Below are 20048 nucleotides of genomic sequence, written 5' to 3' on the forward strand. Positions count from 1 at the left end.
ATATATATGAAATAGTGTTTTTGCATGGAACATTGGAGTAAACAGCTCAGAATCCTCACAGAGACAAGTGACTTGGGGAATTTCATTGGCTCATGCATCCTCTCTTGGCCACAATAAGGAAGACTGAGATGAACAACTCACTACTTGTGATGACTCATAGCACACTATTACTAACACAATGTTTGAGAAGTTCTGGTTTCAGCTATATTCTGTAACTAACTATTAAACACATCTTGGTTGAGATATGTTCCAGGTGCAGATTTAAGCTCATACAAATATTTCTCCTCTTGAAGGCCAACTAACCAGTCTATCAAATGCTGTTTGGTAAAAGTAAGCACGCATTTGCACTACTCTGATTGTCTAGCTTGAGTGCAGCTTGGAAACATGCCAGTCTTCTGGAATATACTTGGGAGAGCTAGAATCAAAAAGGGATAACATATTTCATCTTTGTACTTATATCATAGTTTTAGCTTAATCATTTTGGCATATTGTGATCAGCCAAAATGTTTAGAGGACATATTTTTACAGTAAAAATTTTTAAGTATATATTGAAGTTACTATTTAAACAGCTGGATCCAATTCATATGGAAATCACATCAAACTGCCTCAACTGAAAAATAACTAAAAATGGCCTAGTAACCAAAACCTCTGAAATGCAAGGAAGCCACAATGTGGCTTTCCAATATATAAAGAGCCCTGGGGTTAGTCCATAGCAGAAGGCCCTGATGATGAACTAAGATGACAGTGTTGTACTTATGAGGGGTGATTTTTAAAGGGTTTACAAGGTCTTGTGTTCCAAATAAGGACTATGATCCCTAAAGAGGCAACATTTCTAAGTGTTTCTCATTCATAATTAAAGAAGTTTTCTGGCAGCAGACAATGAAATTCACAGATTTATATTGACTCCTTCTGCTTGGGAATAAATTGTAGACTCTGGATATCTCTGAATCACATTCTAGCACTCACATTTTTATTTATTATCACAAGGGCTGCTGAAGCATAAATTTCTTGGAAACCAAGTACTTTCTTCAGGAAAAAATGAGGCAGACATCTGGGATTTTTTCATCACAATAATTTCAATTCATTTAAAATATATTATCTATATACATATGTATGAATATATACACTTTAAATATACATATATTTAGCATATATTTTAGCCCATAATTCTATGAATACATTTTCTTTTATATTAAATTTAATATTTTGTTAATACATAATCACAAATTTATTTATGCAATGAAATTATTTAACTTGGGGCACCATTACATAAAAATGATCCATCATTAGTTAAGTCTTATGGCTTGGATATGGGTGCTAAGATTTAAAAATGCTTTTTTTACTTTGGAAACTGTGGAACCATCAGCAATATTTTCAAAGTATAAAATGACTAGAAACTAAATTGGCACTTTTCTTGGTGTTAGTGATTTGGGTACAGTGTGTGCCATTCTTAATGCATGGGGGAAAGGACCGTGGAAATGAGGGAGTCAACAGTAAAGTCAGCTGGGAACATTATAGTGGTGCACCCTGAAGCCAGCAATGGCATTAAGATGGCCAGGGGTGCAGAGTTTCATCATCTGTGGCTTTTTTAATCAGCTCATTTTTGCACAAAGATGTTGGCTCATTTCTAGAGCAGAATGCAAGAATGATTGTTTTTAGAGTGCAACAATAATGCTGTTTTTAGGCTTGATTAAGAGTGAGTCCAATAGATGGGGCAACTATGGGTAGGCTCACCTTCATTTCCTGCAGAAGAGTGCAGTTCACGAAAGCAAAATCACATGTAGTGAAATAACTTTAGCCGAGGAATATGTAGCCCTTGGATTGTGAGCCCAGAAATACTACTCACTCGTTCCATCAGCATTCAGAAAAACATTTCAAATATTTCTTTGATTTTTTTGCGAGGAAATAAGGCTCATTTCAAACTCCAATGGAAAATCAAAAAAGACTGTGAAAAAATAGAAAAAAAGGATGCAAAAAATGGAAAAAAGGATGTTCAAAAATAATGTGATACTTACTATAGTTCAAAGCATCAAAGTCTACATCCAGCTGATAGTCGCTCATTTACCTGTTGAAATGGACATCTCTCAGGGGATTTTACTCGGGGAAATAAGTATAATTGTTTTACAGAAAGGTCTGATTACACCTGATGATTTTCCTTCCCAAAGGACTTCATTTCCATATCTTAAAAAAATGTCAATCAGTCTTTCATAAAAAAAGCCAAGAAGTTTTCAAATGAATTTGGAAGATAGTTTACCTAATCCTATCTTCCTAAGGCAGGGATTTATGAGGCCTGAAAAGGTTAGAGAAATTTGACAGAAGAAGACAGGGTACAAACAAACAAAGGAAAGAATGTTTCAATGCTTTCATAGTTAGCTAATGTAAAATCAGGAATAGAAAGTGTCCAGTTGTCTGACTAGCTAGGAGATAATTATCGGTTTTTTAAAAGTAGGAAGCTGAACAATAAAATTTGGAAACAATAAGGAAAAGGGAAGTAGTAAATAGGTATCACTTTTTGAACATTTGAATGAGAAGATAAGGAAGATGGTATAGTGCACAGATGAACAATAGGTGCAGGTAGCCAGGGAATTTCTTTTTTAGGATAGAAGAGACGCCAAAATGAAAGGTGACAAGTGAGTTGGAAAGGGAAGTTCAGAAGCAAGAGTGAATATTTGATGGAGAAAGATTCCTAAAGAGATGAGAATGGATGCTGTTGAAGGCAAAGATGGAGGTACTTGCAAGAAGAAGGGCTACACAGTCCCTAGTCTGGAGGAAGGGGACCAGGATGAAAAAGAAGTCTGTGGGATTGATGTGTATTAAAATGAGAAAAAGAAAAGAGTATAAAGGTCACACTTGCAGGCTTAATTTTCTCCTTATTAAAGGTATCTTATGCAAAATGGATAATGATGATGAAAATCTTTGGGGAGAGGAGTCCACCATGGAGGATACCCGACAGACCCTGGAATCCTGAGCTCGCACAATTCCAGAAGAATACTTCAGATTTGTGATAGCAAGGATCAGGTATCCCCCGCTTTCTTGCCAACTAAGAGACTGCTAATTCATAAGGTGCACACAATGTACATTAACTGACCTTTAGATCTGCTTTTTATAGCACATAACTGTCCCAGGAATGCGGGCTCTGCACATCTGCACCTGCCGCCTGCACACTAAAAGCCATTCTCCCCCCTTTTTTCTCTTTCTTTTTTTCATCTTTATCCTGTCTTGAAAGAACAAAAAAAATGCAATGCAGATAACTGCAAAACAAGTTCTTCAAGCATCTGGGATATCCTGGACCCACTATAATTATAGGCACAGAACCTCAGACTGTTGCCTGCCGGCACCATCTTGGAGGTGATCCGATTCCACCGACTGAATCTGCAACCCCACCAGGTGAATGCGGTGCATCGTGTGGTCTGGAGGAAGCACATAGTTCAGTGAAGCTTGTGGGCAGATTGCTGGACAAAACTGTCACCTCTGCCTCCCCAGCCTGTGTGTTGGGGAGATGGCCAGTGGCAGTCTGGGAACAATAATGCACATTCGACCATATTGGAAAAACTGGTAGTGAGCTGAAACTGGTAAGACTTCCAAGAGAGAAATGCAGTTGACCAAAAAGCTCAATTTTAGCTCCCAGACTTGCCCTGTGGGCAGAAGGGGCTCCCACCTCCTTGAAGGACCACTTTTGAGATCTTGCCTACACTAGATGGCCCATCCCACCAGGAAAAGCCTGGGGCACAGTCAGCCTGGAGAATCTCCACTAAAACTGTCTTACAGGGAGAGGAAACATTCATTGCCACACAGCCCAGAATACCAGCCATAAAAGACTCTGTCAAAAGTGTCAACATCTGGATTTGGACTGAGAGAAAAGAGCCCAGAGCACTCATTGAACTGAGAGGAAACACATTCCTCTCCATAACGAGGAAGAAATTTGGACAAAATTCAACAGCCCTTCATGACAAAAGCTCTAATGATACTAGGAGTAGAAGGAATGAACCTCAACATAATAGAGGTTATATATGACAAACTAATAACTCACATCATACTAAATAGGGAAAAACTGAAACCATTTCCTCTAATGTCAGGAAGGAGACAAGGGCGCCCACTCTCTCCATTCCTATTCAACATAGTATTGGAATTCCTAGCTAGGGCAATAAGACAGGAAGAAGAAATAAAAGGAATGCAAATTAGAAAGGAAGAAGTCAAACTATTTGTATTTTTCAGAAGACATAATTTTATACCTAAAACACCGAAAAAACTCCTAGACATCATAAATAGCTGAAGCAAAGTAGCGGGATACAAAATAAATGTATAGCAATCACTAGCCTTTCTAAACACCAACATTGAACAAACTGAGAAAAAATATAGAAAAACAATTTCATTTACAATAGCCACAAAAAATACCTAGGAATAAGCTTAACAAGGGGTACAAATGACCTGTACAAGGAAAACTATAAACCATTGAAGACAGAAATAGAAGACAACTACAGAAAGTGGAAGATCTCCCATGTTCATGGAATAGCAGAATCAACATAGTGAAAATGGGTATATTCCCCAAAGCAGTCTACATGTTCAATGCAGTTCCCATCAAAATTGAATGACATTCATCACAGAAATTGAAAAAATCAACCTTAAAGTTCATTTTAAAGCTCAAAAGACTGCAAATAGCCAAGGCAATACTCAACAAAATGAGCAACACTGGAGGTATCACAATGCCCGACTTCAGACTATACTACAGAGCCATAGCAATAAAAGCAGCATGGTACTGACACAAAAAAAATATGAAAACCAGTGGAACAGAAGACACAGATATGAATCCACAAAGCTATGCCCACTTGATTTTTGACCAAGGCACCCAAAATATAACGATGGAGAAAAGACAGCCTCTTTAAACACTGTTGCTTAAAAACTGGATGTCTGCATGCAGAAAACTGAAACTTGATCCATGTCTTTCACCCTGTGCAAATATCAAGAAAAGTGGATTAAGGACCTTAATATAAGACCTGAAACTTTGAAACTATTGAGGAAAGAGCAGGGAATACACTGAAATCAATAGGTATACTCAATGACTTCCTAAACAGAACATAGATTGCTCAGCAACTAAGAAAAAGGATTGCAAAAAGGGACTACATGAATTTTAAATGTTTCTGCACAGCAAACAAAATGTTCACCAAATTTCAGAGGCTGCCCATAGAATGGGAGAAAATCTTTGCCAGCTATACATTGGACAGAGGATTGATAACCAGAATATACAAGGAGCTCAAAAAACTGAATTCCCAAAAAGTCAATGACCCAATAAAGAAATGGGCAAATGAACTGAACAGAGGTTTTTCAAATGAAGTTGTCCAAATGGCCAAAAACACATGAAGAAATGCTCAACACTCCTGTCCATAAAGGAAATGCAAATCAAAACCAAGATAAGATTCTACCTCACTCCTGTTAGAATGGTACCATCAAGAACACAAACAACAGCAAATATTGGTGAGGCTGGGAGGAAAAAGGAACCCTCATACACTGCTGCTGGGAATGTAAATTTGTATAAATACTATGGAAAATAGTATGGAGGCTCCTCAAAAAAACAAAAATAGATCAGCCATATGATCCAGCAATTTCACTCTTAGGCATATACCCGAAGGAATGTAAGTCAGGTTACAACAAAGGCATCTGCACATCCATGTTTATTGTAGATTATTCACAATAACTAAGATCTGGAAACAGCCAAGATGTCCCACTGATGAATGGGTTAAGAAAATTTATACTTAATGGAATTTTACTCAGCCACAAAGAAGAATGAAATTTTGTCATTCACAGATAAATGGATGGAACTGGAGAACATCATCTTAAGAGAAGTTAGCTAGGTTCAGAAGGTCAAAAGTCATGTTTTTTTCTCCTATGTGGAATATAGACCCAATACAAAATCAGCAATATTATGAAAAATAGGTCATGGCTAAAGGGTGGTCACATACAAGAGGTGGAGGGTAACAGAAGGAAGTTAAGAAGGTGATTATGGTTGATGTATCCTCTATACAAAATGCATATAGAATTTTTAAACTTGTTGAAATCACTGTAAGAATAGTACTAAAATAGAAAGAAGAAAATTAAAGGAGATGAACTAAATTGGATTATAATACATATATACATGGAAGTATCACAAGAAAACTCCCTGTATAGCTATCTTAAACAAACAAAAATATCATTTTTTTCTTTTGCAAAATTGAAGAACAGGAGGGCAGAACAAGTTCTGTTCAGGAGGGAGGGAGAGAGCTGTTACCAGTGGGAGGAGGGAGGAGTGAGAAAAGGGTGCCAGAGGGTGAATATGGTGCAAATACTGTGCACATGTATGGAAATGGAAAAATGAAACTTGTTGAAACTATTCCAGGAATGGGGGGAGGGGAAGCAAAGGAGAATGATGGAGGGGATGAATTCACAATGTATCCCCAGCACAAGAATTTTTTTTTTTTTAAAAAGAAAGAAAATCCTTGGAGTAACCTCTCCTTTCCCTGCAAAGAACTGAAATGCAACCAAGTCCTTGCTTTTCCGGTGACTTAGCGTGTGGGGCAGGCAAGACAAAATGAGCTTCCCAGTGGATTGTGTGCAATATCTAGATGTTCAAACCCATCAACTTCTGGAAATCTTGAGTACTGGAAAATTATATGCAGGCCTGTAGCATGGCCATTGCAGAAATAAATCCTGAAGTTTAGGTTGTGCAGTTCACCAGTTATTTGATTCATTAATTTCAGGAACTGTTAGTTCAGTGTAATACTTTAGTTCATGCAGTGCTCAGGGAAGGCTTACCATGTCATGTGTGGCAGCCCATTAATGCAGAGCCTCAACAGTTTTTAGAAGTGTACTTGAGCATTCCAAGAAAATTATCCTGGAGTCAGGAAACATTCAGAGATTTTTTCTCCTTGTTCTCTTCCTTCCCCTGTTTCCTTTTTGCCTTTGACCTATGTTCTTTCATCAGGAACGTTATAAATATATATATGTGATTTTCCTGTAAGACTGTAAGTGGGTCCTGAATTATAGGCTTATCAATCCTCTTTTATATGTCTCAGAGAAAAAATAAAAATCAGTCTGAAAACATTGCCCTTGGATGCTTTAGTACAATTTTGACCTTGGAGAAAAATACAGTAGCTTTTCCCTACAAATGGTATCTGCCTGTCACTGATATCTTATAGATATTTTATATGGAAAGGAATAGAGGGTCACTTCAAATTTCATAAAGTACATCCTGATAGTCACTTAAATGGAAGACTAAAAGATGACTGGGTGAGTAACACACTTTGGTTGAGTGATAATAGATTTCCAAAGCTGAAAATGGAGAAAATACCAGGCAAGAAATATTGATGAGCACCTTCCAGGCAGAAAGAATAATATAGCCATGTTGATCTTTGTGATGGAGATTATTCATAATAAAAATAATATAAAGATTTAATGTGCCTTTTATATTGAACAAAGGTAAAAAATAAATGGGACTTTCTCATCTCATGCAAATCATTTTTTAAAAATTTGGACACCATGGAACTTCTCCTACAGGCATAAGCTGTGCTCATAGGAGCACATGGTGGGAGGGGAGGATTCAGCAACTGGCAGGCAGTCGATTCCGTCAAGGACTGTGGGAGAACTGGATGATGCTTACCATGTAAGAAGGAGGACAAGGAATCCTATCAGCCCAACTCTGCTGTTGAATCTGTTACTTAACCCAATACAAAAACAATATATGTTTTTTATAGTAGAACTAAACTTTTTAAACAGTAAAGCAAAATTAAGCTTGTCATTCTTTCCATTCTTTTCAGTCTGTCCATTTACTTAGCAATTGATTTCTTTCTTACTATAACTATAGGTAGTTATGTTCTCTCCTGAGACATTTGTCCCTTTTTTGTTTATAAGTCAAAGGCCTTCTCTAAAAAACTTGAAGTCAACTATTAGCAAACAGAGAATCAAAAATATATTTTTTCACTTATCTGTAAAAACTAATAATCTTCTGCTCTTTATATTTGTGGACGGGATTTGAACTGAGGGCCTTACACTTACTGGGCAAACACTATACTACTTGAACCACGTCTTAGTACCTCTTGCCTTCGCTGTTTTTCAGATATGGTCTTATGCTTTTCACTTAGCCAGCTTTGGACCATGATCCTCTTAATTCTACCTACTGTGTAGCTGAGATTACAAACAACACTCTATCATGCACAGCTTGTTCTTTGAGATAGGGTCTTGCTAATTCTTTTTGCCCAGGGTTGACCTCCAACCATGGCTCCCCCATCTCTACCTCTCAAGTACCTGAGATTAGCAGTTGAACCACAATGCATTGTCTTTCTTTGGAATCCTATTGCTAAAAAATCAAATGTTAGGCTGGTGGAGTGGCTCAAGGGATAAGAGCGCCTGCCTAGCAAGTGTAAGGCCCTGAACTTAAACCCCAGTGCCACAGAAAAAGATTAAAAAATCAAAGGTATATCAATACACACTTTAGAAAATGAAGGACAGGAATGTAAAATAGTTCCTTTCCCCAGTGGGTACCAGTGGGAGAGGGAAGGGTAAATGGAAAGGGTGAAGAAGGACAAACGTGGTGGAAATACTTTGTACATATGTATGAAAGTAGAGCAATGAAACCTGTTGAAATTGTCCGAGGAAATAGGGGAAGGTAGGATGAAGAAGAATGATAGACAGGATAAGCCTGATCAAGACACATTGTAAGGACATATATAAATGTCACAATAAAACCCCCACTTTGTACAACTAATATATGCAAATAAAAATGTTGAAAAATATACCAGGAAAAAACAAAGAATTAAATGTTATTGAAAATGCAACCACTTTCTAAGTTCCTAAACTTAGCATCCAAGTTTTCTTTAGCTTAAAACTGTTAGTTTTAAGATCGACACATGAATATCCATAATTTTGTTACCCAATTTTATAATTATTTTATTATTGCCCCTCTCTTCATTGTGGAGAGCAGAATATGTTTAGGGACACTGAGTGGCTCTTTTTAATCATAGAAAATGCTTCTTTGTTTCCTAATAATAAAAATGTTACTGGAGATAAGGAAAGATGCAGAATCACACAGAATCTGTTTTCTAGAACATTCTCCTCTCGAAGTAACAATAGAGGTGTCTTTACAAATTAAATTAAAAGAACCACAACTTTTTTTGTGGTTCCTTTGTGGTTCGCTGAAGGGTCTGTTAAAGAAAATTGAATCTATGAGAAGTAGTGATTGATACAGGAAGTAGCTTCCTATCCTGCTGCTGAGGACTGTACAGCCTGCTTGTTGTGCAATGTCAGCCAAGGGCCTCACAAGATATTATCTGGTGTGGGTGGGAGGATGCTTTGAATGAAACCTTTTATGATCTTTGCAACAAATGCCTTAATGCCCTAGACATTAGGGGGTAGAAGATTGGAATGTCTGTTCTAGGTTCAGGCATTCCACAAGGAGAGAGACATAGAGCTAGCTGCTTTGTCTGTTGATGTCTTCCAGATGTCGTGGTTTTGGTGTTTTGGTGCCCGAAGAGTTAATCATTGTTTTTATAAAAATTCCTCACTGCACTGGCTGCTAGAGCCATACCCACCTTTCAGTCAGTGTTGCAAAAAATGATACCAAGAAATGAATGCAAAACTGCCAGCTAACAGCTCTTTTCTTAAAAACAAAAAAAATTACTGTGAAATAAAATGCATGTAAAACTTGCCAAATAAAGATGTACGGAATTACTCTAAAGCAAACACCCAGGCTAACGAATCCACTGCCGGTACTTGTTCTGACGTGTGCTCCTTTCCCATGGTAAAGTCATTCTCCTCAAAAAATAAACGCTGTCCTACTTGAAGTAGTAAACTTTCCCTTGTTTTTTCATTTAAAGTACCAGATATATAGGAATTCTAAAGAACTACAGCTTAATTAGTCTGCCTTTATAAAAAGAATTCACAGTATGCGTTTGCTTTCTGACTTCTTTCACTGGTTAGCGATTGCAGGATGCTCAGTTCACTCATTTTCGTGCCCCGATAGTATTACACTGTGCCCAGTGTTGTTTTCCTCACTGTGGATGGGCACGTAGGTGGATCTCAGTTTGGGGCTATTAGGAATGACATTGCCGTGGATATCCTTGGACTTGCTATGAACATTTAATGAGGTGCACGTGTGTTGGTGTACCTAGCCATAGAAGGGCAGAACTTCCAACCTTAGAACTTTACCAAAGGGGCTGTGGCAATTCACTCTGCTAATAGCACTGCATTGAAGTTCCTTTTGGCTACACATCTTTATCAGCTCAGAATTGTCAGTTCCTTTAATTTTATGAAACTAGTGGGATGTTCATTGTGAATGTAATCTGCAGTTTTATTTAGCTAGTGACCATCTGGATACACTGTTTGTTTTGTGGTGTGGGGGATTGAATTGGAGGCCTTGCATTTGTTAAGCAGGTGGCTACCACTTGGGCCCCCAGTCCTTTTACGTTTTAGTTTGTTCTCAGGTAAGATCTGGCACTAACTTTGTCTAGATTGGCTTGTAATGAGATTCTCCTGTCTCTGCCTCTCAGGTGGGATTACAGACATGTACCACTTGACAGACCTTTCAAGTGTCTGTTCAAGCCTTTCATCAATTTCCTTTGTAAGTTAATATTGTGTTGTTGAATTTATTCGAATTAAAAGCCACATAGTAGCTTCATGTGTTGTCTATACTGTTTTCTCAGTGTACTGCTTTTTTTCTATATTAATAGTAGCTTTCTAAGAAGAAGTTCTTGCCAGACAGCTCAAAATTACCGATCTTTCATTCTTTGACAACTGCGGTACGTAATTTTTAACACCACTCTCTTCTATAAATTGTTCCCAATGACTAGCAGGAATTCCAATGAACTAATGATTATTACAGAAGAAATGGTAAGTTCAAAGGGAAAATTTTCTTTATAATTATGCTAGTGAAATACCAAAGCAAAATGAAAAAGTGTGAGTAAAAGAATATTACTATTCAAAAGGAAACAATATTATAAAAATTTAAGTTATTTTATTTAATTTGAGAGAGGGATTTTTTTGTTGTTGCTGTTATTGTTGCTGCTGTTTCACGCCACTGAACCAGTCTGGTTTTATGATGGTACTAGTACCTCATTTGAAAGTTCTTTTAGGCTAACTGTGCAAAGTAATGCGTCTCATTATGATGTTTCCATAGACGCACATAATGTACTTTGATCATGTCTTTGGTTAAATTTACGCCTACATATTTGTTTAGGCCATCATGAAAGAGATTTTTTTTCCTGACTTCTTTTTCACTGAGTTTATTATTGATATATGGAAAAGTTAATGGTTTTCATAGGTTGTTTTTATATTCTGCTACTTTGCTGAAAGTTTATCAGATAAGAATCTTATGGTGGAGTCTTTAAGGGTTTTTTAAGTATGGGAATATGTCATCTGTAAACAGGGCTAATTGGACTTCATCCTTTCCTATTTGTAACCCTTTCATTTCTCTCTCATCTTATTGTTCTAGGATTTCAAGCACTATATTGAATGAGAGTGACGATAACAGACACCCTGGTCTCATTCTTGAGAAAATGCTTTTACTTTTATACCACTCAGTATAAGGTTGATATTGGCTTGTCATAAAGAGCTGTTATTATGTTGAGGTATGATCCTTCTAGCCCTACTTTCTTCTGGGCTTTTTCATAAAGCGGTGTTGAATTTTCTCCGATTTCTCTGCATCTATTGAGATGTTCATGTGATTTTTGTCTTTGATTCTGCTTATGTGCTATATTATTACTACGGACTTGTGTATGTTGAGTACTCCTTGCATCCCTAGAATTAAACTAATTTGATCATGGTGTGTGATCTTTTTAAAATATGATTTGGTTTGCAAACATTTTATCGAGGATTTTTGTGCTGATATTCATCTAGGAAATTGTTCTGTAGTTTTCTTTTTTTGTTGTTGTGTTCTTATCCCATTTTGGTATCAGAGTAATCCTTTGTAGAATGAGTTTGGAAGCACTCCTTCACTTTCTATTTCATGGAGTAGTTTGAGGAGCATTGGTGTTGGGTCTTCTTTAAAGGTTTGGGGGAATTGAGAAATCAATCCATCTGGTCCTGGCACTTACCTTGTGGAGAAACTCATTATTGCTTCAATCTCATTGCTATCTCTAGATCAGTTTGGGTTTTTCATTTTTTTTATATACTCTTGGTTCAACTTTGGTAGATCATATGAGCCTATAAATTTATGGATTTCCTATAGGTTTCATAAATTATTAGTGTACAACTTTTCAAACTGTTCCCTAATGATTATCTGGATTTCAGTGGTAACTGTTGTGATACCTGTTTTTATCTCTAATTTTATTGATTTGGGTCTTCATTCTCTTTCTTTTGCTTTTAGCTAATGGTATATCAATCTTGTTATCTTTTGAAAGAAACAACTCTTTGTTTCTTTAATCTGTTTCTTATGATTTCTTTTTTTATTTTTTTGTACATTGTGGCATTTATAAAAGTTGTTACAATACATCAAATATATCATGCATGAGTTCACCTCCCCCACCATTCTCCTTTATCCCCTTCTTCCTCCCATTCTTGCAATAGTTTCAACAAATACCATTTTTTCATATACATACATGTGTACACAGTATTTGCCCCATAGCACTCTCCTACACCCTTTCCCCAACTCCTCCCCCTCCCATTGGTACTAACCATCCCAGGCAGGACCTGTTCTGTCCTGTTCTCTGATGTTGTATAAGAAAAAAAGAAGAAGAAAGACATTTTTGCTTGCTTATGATGCCTACAGAAGAAGTTTCTTTGTGGCGCTTCCATGTATATATATAGTATAACACAACTTGGTTCATCTCCTCTATTTTCCTTCTTTCTACCTTAGTTCCTTTCTCATATTGGCTTCATCCGGCTTAAAAATTCTGTATTCTTGTATAGAGAGTACATCAACCATATTCGCCTTCTTAACTTCCTTCTTTTACCTGCCCTCTCTCATATGTGACCATCTTAGCATGACCTATTTTTCATAATATTGCTGAATTGTATTAGTTCTATATTCTACATAGGAGAAGAAAAGTGCCTGTTGGTCTTCTGAATCTGGCTAAAATCCTTAAGATTATATTCTCCAGTTCCATCCATTTACCTGCGAAGTTGGCCTTCTGAACCTGCTAAAATCCTTAAGATTATATTCTCCAGTTCCATCCATTTACCTGCGAATAAGAAAATTTCATTTTTCTTTGTGGCTGAATAAAATTCCATTGTATATAAATACCACATATTCTTAATCCATTTATCAGTAGAGGGGCATCTTGGCTGTTTCCATAGCTTATAATTGTGAATAATGCCACAATAAACATGAATGTACAGATGCCTTTGTTGTAACCTGACTTCCATTCCTTCGGGTATATCCCTGGGAGTGGAATTGCTGGATCATATGGCAGATCTATTTTCCGTTTTTTGAGGAGTCCACATACTGTTTTCCACAGTGTTTGTACTAATTTACATTCCCACCAGCAATATATGAGGGTTCTTTTTTCCTCACATCCTCACCAAAGTTTGTTGTTGTTTGTGTTCTTAATGGTAGCTAGTCTAACAGGAGTAAGGTGGAATCTTAACTTGGTTTTGATTTGCATTTCCTTTATGGGCAGGAGTGTTGAGCATTTCTTCATGTGTTTTTGGCCATTTGGACTTCAGTTCTTTTGTCCATTTCTTGATTAAGTCATTGATATTTTGGGAGTTTACTTTTTTTGAGCACCCTGTATATTCTCATTATCAATCCCTTTTCATGTATATATATAGCTAGCAAAGATTTTCTCCCATTCTGTGGGCAACCTCTTCAAGTTAGAAAACATTGCTATTGTGCAGAAGCTTTTTAATTTCATGCAGTGCCATTTGTCAACCCTTTTTCTTAGTTGCTGAGCCTTTTCAGTTCTATTGAGGAAGTCACTCCTATGCCTATTAATTCCAGTGTACTTCCTGCTCTAGCTTCAAAGTTTCAGGACTTATACTGAGGTTCATACTCCACCTCAATTGATACTTTTACATAGTGAAAGACATGGATCTAGTTTCAGTTTGCTGCATGCAGATATCCAGTTTTCCCAGGAGCATTTGTTTAAGAGGCTGTCTTTTCTGCTTTATATATTTTGGAGCTTAGTCACAAATCAGGTGGGTGTAATTGCATGGAATCATATGTGGGTATTCCATTTTGTTCCACTGGTCTTCTTATCTGTTTTGTGACAGTACCATGCTGTTTTTATTGTTATGGCTCTGCAGTATATTTTAAAGTCAGGTATTATGATACCTCCAGCATTGCTCTTTATACTTAGTATTTCCGGGGCTATTCTAAGACTTTTGTGCTTCCAAATGAACTTTATGGTTAAATTTTCTATTTCTGTGATTAATGTCATTCAGTTTTGATGGGAATTGCGTTGAACATGTAGATTGTTTTTGGTAATATAACCATTTTCACTATATTGATTTTACCAATGCATGAATATGGGCAATCTTTTCAACTTCTGCAGTCTTCTTCAATTTCTTTCTTCAGTGAGTTATACTTTTCCTTGTGGAGGTCTTTCACCTCCTGTATTAAGTTTATTCCTAGGATTTTTTTTTGAGGCTATTGTCAATGGAATTGTTTACCTATATTCTTTCTTAGTCTGTTCATTGTTGGTGTTTAGAAAGTCTAATGCTTTTTGCAAATTGATTTTGTATCCTGCTACTTTGCTGAAGGTGTTTATGGTGTGTAGGAGGTTTTTTTGGTGGAGTTTTTTGGTCTTTTAGGTATAAGGATCATGTTGTCTGCAAACAGGAATAGTTTTACTACTTCCTTTCTAATTTGTATTCCTTTTATTTCTTCTTCCAATCTTATTGCTCTGGCTAGGAATTCCAAGACTAAGTTGAATAAGAGTGGAGTAAGTAGACACTATTTTCTCCTTCCTGACATTAGAGAAAATGGTTTCAGTTTTTCCCTATTTAATATGATGTTGGCTATAGGTTTGTAATATATATCCTTTATTATGTTGACATACATTCCTTCTATTCCTAGTATCATCAGAGCTTTTATCATGAAAGAATATTGATTTTGTTGAAGGCTTTTTCTGCATATATTGAGATAATATTGTGTTTTTTTTTCTTTGCTTCTGTTAATATGCTGTATTGCATTTAATGATCTGAGTGTATTGAACCTTCCCTGCATACCTGGGATGGAACTGACTTAATCATGGTAGATGATATTTTTGACATGCTATTGAATTTGGTTTGCCATTATTTTATTGAGGATTTTTAATGTAAGTTTATTAAAGAGATTGGCCTCTAATTCTCTTTTATTGTGTCCTTGCCCAGTTTGGGAGTGAATGTAATACTGGCTTCACAGAATGAGTTTGACAGTGTTCCTTCCCTTTCTCTTTCATTGAAAAATTTGAGTGTTGGTATTAGTTCTTCTTTAAAGGTCTGGTAGAATTCAGCAGGGAATATGTCAGATCCCAGACTTTTCTCTTTTGTAAGATTCTTTATTGCTGCCTCAATTTTATTGCATGTTATAGATCTGCTTATGTGACTAATGTCATCCTGGTTCAGTTTTGGATGGTATCTAGAAATTTGTCCATTTCTTCTAGATTTTCCAATTTATTGGAATATAGATTTTCAAAGTAATCCCTGATGATTCCCTAGATTTTATTGGTGTTTGTTGTTATCTCTGCTTTTTCATTTCTAATTTTATTACTTTGGGTCTTTTCCCTTCTTGTTTTATTCAGAGTTACCAGGGATTTATCAATCTTGTTTATCTTTTCAAAGATAAACAAGATTTTGTTTTGTTTCATTGATGTTTTTGTACTTTTTTAAGTCTCTATTTCATTGATTTCGGTCCTTATTTTTATTACAGCTCTCTTTCTGCTCATTTTGGGTTTAGCTTGTTCTTGTTTTTCTAGGAGTTTGAGATGCAGCATTAGGCCTTTTATTTGAGATCTTTCTGTGCTTTAATATATGCATTCATGGCTATAGGATTGCTTTTGCTGTGTCCCCTAGGTTCTGGTAGATTGTGCTTTTATTCTCATTAATTTCGAGGAACTTTTTTATTTCTTTCATTATTTCTTTGATGGCCCATTGACCATGGAACAATGTGTTGTTCAGTCTCTAGGTGTTTGATTATTTTCTGTAGTTTCTTTTGTTGTTGAGCTGTAGTTTTATTGTGTTTTGTTCAGTCAGTAATGTGGGGGGTGTTATTTTAATTTTCTTATATTTGTTAAGACTTGCTTTGTAACCTAAAATATGGTCTATTTTGGAGAAAGTCCCATGGTCTACTGAGAAGAATGTATACTGTGCTGTTACAGGATGAAGTACTCTGTAGATGTCTGTCAGGTCTAGTAGATCTATGTTGTCATTCAATTCTAGATTTTTCTTTGTTAATTTTTGGTCTGAATGACATCTATTCATGATAGAGGAGTATTGAAGTCTCACATCACTGTGTTGGGGGCTTAACTGTGTTTTTAAGTCCAGTAGTGTATGTTTAATGAAGTTGAGTGCACCAATGTAGGTCACATAAAAGTTAACATTTGTTATTTCCTCTTGATGCATTACTCCTTTTATTAGTATTAAGTGACCTTCTTTGTCTCTTCTGACTAATTTGGGTTTGAAATACACTTTATATGATATAAGTATTGCTAATACTGACTGTTTTGGAGGGGGGCCATTAGCTTTGATGGGAATTGCATTGAACATGTAGATTGTTTTTGGTAATATAACCATTTTCACTATATTGATTTTACCAATGCATGAATATGGGCAATCTTTTCAGCTTCTGCAGTCTTCTTCAATTTCTTTCTTCAGCTTGGTAGATCCTCGTCCACCCTTTCACCCTAAAGCAGTGTTTATTTCTGTTTGTAAGTTGGGTTTCTTATAAACAACAGATTGTCAGGTCTTCCTTTTTAATCCAGTTTGCCAATTGGTGTCATTTAATGGGGAAGTTGAGTGTTAAAACTGAGAGTTATGTGGTGATTCCTGCTATTTAGTTCATTTGCTTTGTAGGAGTTTGTGTGTGTGCAATTAATTCTATGCTACTCTTTGATTACTTATCTTCTCTTTATTTGAGGTTTAATAATTCCCATCCTTTCATAGCTATGTTTGTTTTTATCATGTGTGTGCAGGATTCCTTTCAGAATCTTCTGTAGCAGTGGTCTATTGGTCATATATTGTTTTAGTTTCTGTTTATCATGGAAGATTTTTATACTTCTTTCAATTTTGAATAATACCTTTGCTGGGTAGAGTATCTTAGGTCTGACATTATTTTCCTTCAGTGCTTGAAATACCTCATTCCATGTCCTTCTTGATTTCAAGGTTTCTGTTGAGAAATCTGCTTTAATTGTGGTGGATTTACCTTTATATATTATTTGATTTTCCTCTATTACAGTCTTCAATATTCTTTCCTTATTCTCTTTGACAATTGTTTTAACTATAATATGCTTTGGAGATGTTCTATTTTGGGCATGTCCTGTAGGCTTCCTGTACCTACATGGGCATCTTTTTCTTGAGATTTGGGATATTTTCTGCTATTATTTTGTTGACTATATTACATATACCATTGACTTGCACCTGATCTCCTTCTTCAATGCCCATGATTCACAGGTTCAGTCTTTAGGTGTAGTTGCAGAGTTCTTGCATATTCCTTTCACAGCTCTTGAGTCTTTTGTCTAAGAACCCTTCTGTTTTTGTCTTTAAGAACTATTTTATCTTTGAGCCCTGAAATTCTGTCTTCCACTTGTTCCAGTCTGCTGCTAGACTGGCTTTTGCTGTATTTTTTATTTGGTTTAAGGGATTTTTTATTTCCAGGATTTCTGTTTGATTCTTTGTTCTGAGACTTTCCATGTCTTTGTTAAACTCCTCTTTCGTATCTTGTGCTGTCTTATTTACTTCATGTATTTCTTTTCTTATATTCGCCTTAGTTTCACCTTGGGGTTTGTTAAAATCCTCTCTGTGTTCATTTAGTTGTTTCTTTGTCTTCTTGAGGATTTTTTTAATCTGTATTCTCTTGATATTCGTTGTTATTAAATATTTTCTTTAAGTTCCTCTTTAAGCTTATTGAACATTCTTATTACCATTCTTCTGATGTCAGCAATTGGGGATTCATCCCCTCTACTTTCCACCAAATCCTCTATTATGCTATTGTTAGTCTTTTGATGAGTTGTATTCCCCTGTCTTCTTTTTCTCCCCATGTTTCTATGCTGTGCTTTAGTCATGTATTGTTTAGTTAGTTGGGGGGATTTAATCACCTGTTATATTTTCCTTCACTTAATTTCTATGTTCTGAGTAGCTTAGTTGTTTTCCAGGCTGTTGTAACAGTTCTCTATCCTGACCTGGAGGTGTAACTTAACAATAACAAATTCACAAATTCAATGCCAAACTAGTTATTGATATAGTATATAAGAAACCCCTTGGTGATATTATCTATCATCAGTAGGTATTGGATTGATAACAATTGTCTGGATAGAGATAGATACTTAGGTAATTAAAAATGGTAGTAGCAGAGAGGGCAGTGAGGGGGGTTGCATGAGGTGGAGAAAAGGTGTGAGGTATTGGGGCTATAGGATAATAAGGCCTTAATGAGTGTAAGTCACACATTAAGTGTAGTTCAGTCATTGGAGGAGAGGATGCTATTGTCAGGTATTGTACATGAATAGGAAAGATAGGGTAACATGTAAAGTTGATATAATAGACTATTCAGTGAGTAGTGAGCAGGGAGAGGTAGGGGCAGTGAGGGGAAAGGGAAGGGTATGGGAGAAAGGAGAGGAGAAAAGAGAGAGAGAAAAGAAAAGTGGAGAAAAAATAAAAATAAAAATTTAAAAATAAGGGAGAAAAAGGAAAGTGGAGCAAGAGAGAGCTAAGCAAATTGATATTTGGACAGAGTAGAGGAGGGAGATAGGTAACAATGAAATGAAAAATTGAAAAAAATAAAAATAACAAAATATAAATAAAAAATCAGTCCCCTAATATATATTCTGGTCTCTTTCCTCTGATTTCAAATCTAAATTCTGATACTTTTGACAGTGCCTTTCTCTGTGTCACTTTCCCTTCTTTTAGTTGACTGCTTTTCTCTAGGAAGTCTATCAGCTTTATCTCACTACCCATTTTCCAATGTGGTAAAATGTACTGTTATTTTTCCTAGACTGTGGCTGAGCTACCTCACCCCCTACGCTGGCTGGATTAGCTTAGTATTCTGCCCTAACCCCATCAGGCAGAGGTGAAAAATCCCCTCCATTTATTTGGCCACCAGTTTTGTCCAAGAGGGGTACAATCTGCCCACCAGCTATGTGGTTCCTTCCAGAGCCGACGATGCATCCACTCACCTGGTGGGGTTGCATTTTTACTCAGCGCTCTGGGTGTACTCATGCAGGTGGTCCAGGCAGGTTCTGTGTCCATGAATCATGGCAGACCAGAACATGCCAGGTGCTTGCAGGACTTGTTCTGCGGTTCTCTGTGTTGCATTTTTGATTTTCCAAGACAGAAGAAAAGAAGCCAAAGGAAAAAAAAATTTTTTTAAAGAAATAAAGAGAAAAAAATAAGGAAAAACAGCTTTCTAGATAACAGACTGGCAGCTTCTGTGCAGGGAATTCCCTGTCTGTTATGTGCTATAAAAAGCTAATTTAAGGGTTATCATTAAACATTATGTGTACTCTATGTATTGGTGGTGTTTTAAAAGTTGGCTAAAAAAGCAGGATTATCCTATCCTTGCTACTATGAATCTGAAGTATTTTTCTGAAATCCTGGAGCTCAGGGTCTCAGGGTCCCTCAGCTAGCCACCATCTTGGTCTCTCTTCAAATCTGTTTTTTTTTGTTTTCTATTAATTTCAGTTCTGATCTTCATTATTTTTCTCCTTCTACTAACTTTAGGTTTGACTTGTCCTTATTTTTCTATGATTCAGAGGTGTATCATTAGGTTATTTATTTAAGATCTCTTTGATTTTTTTTCAATATAGGCACTCACAGCTATAAATTTCCATCTCAGAACTGCCTTTGCTGTATCCTACAGACTCTATGCCTTCAGACGTAAAAGGACAGGTAGGTTGAGATACAATAGATTTCATCCCCCACTCTCCTCAATAGACAGATCATCCAGAGGGGGGAAA

This window comes from Castor canadensis, chromosome 10 (assembly GCF_047511655.1).
Source record: "Castor canadensis chromosome 10, mCasCan1.hap1v2, whole genome shotgun sequence".
Lineage (NCBI taxonomy): Eukaryota > Metazoa > Chordata > Mammalia > Rodentia > Castoridae > Castor > Castor canadensis.